This window comes from Manacus vitellinus, unplaced genomic scaffold, assembly GCF_001715985.3.
Source record: "Manacus vitellinus isolate BGI_N305 unplaced genomic scaffold, ASM171598v3 scaffold_16_pilon, whole genome shotgun sequence".
NCBI classification, from domain to species: Eukaryota; Metazoa; Chordata; class Aves; order Passeriformes; family Pipridae; genus Manacus; species Manacus vitellinus.
In genome coordinates, this window is record NW_021939189.1 from 15980043 (window position 1) to 15980997 (window position 955).

A 955-nucleotide genomic window follows, 5' to 3' on the forward strand; every position below is an offset into this window, starting at 1 on the left:
GCAGATCTGCCTTCCCTGCTCTCATCCCACTGGGATGAGAAACCTGTGGATGAGCTGGAGCCTCCCAGGGATCTCTTAGAAGGCAATTCCAGGGTTTTTAGCTCCACAGGCTCCCAAATGGCTGGTTTGGCCCCAAGCACTTGGATTCTCTGGCTCATTCCAGCTCCTAGTGAGTTTGGGGCGGCTCTCCAGGAGCCTTCATTGTTGTGGGCACATCCACCTTCCCAGCGCATCCGGGTTGGGCCCCAAATCCCCCTTTTTCCCCCTCTAGGGCTGGGAAAATCTCGTTTTCCCTCTTGGATGGGGAATGATTGAGTTGGTGTTGCTGCACTCCCGGGATGTGGCGCTGAGGCGGACGCTGCTCCCGCGGCCCTGGCATCTGTCCCTTCCCCCAGTGGAAAACAAAGGAAGATAAAATTAAAACGAAAGTGGAATTTCAAATATCAAATAAAAAACAACCCCAATAAATAAACCATCCCTGGAAAGAAACGGCCCTTTGGGCAGGGGGGAGAGGGACCAAGGGCTCAGCTGAGCCCAGAGATGCCAGGAAAAGACCAAATACTCCAGAAAACTTCATTTTCTGCTCTTTTCCCAATTTTTATGGTGTTTTGGGAAAGATGTGATGCCCAGCCCACCTGGAAGGATGGATTCAGCCCTAATTAATCTAATTAGTGCCTCAGGGCTCCTCATTTTGCCTTTCCAGAGGTCTTCCAGTACCCGGAGCTTCTCCAGGTGCCACCGAGGGTGACGATGATGACACAAGGGAGGGATTAAGAGCCAAGTCGTTAGTTAGTGACATTAATTAGTCCTATGATGGGCTAATTACACCTCCAGGGATTTCTTGCTGACAACAAAACTCACTGTTTTATTGAGTGATAGTTGGTGACACCAGCGGTGACACCAAGGACGGCTCAGCCTATTGCTCCCCTCCTCCCCGGCCCAAAAATAATAATAA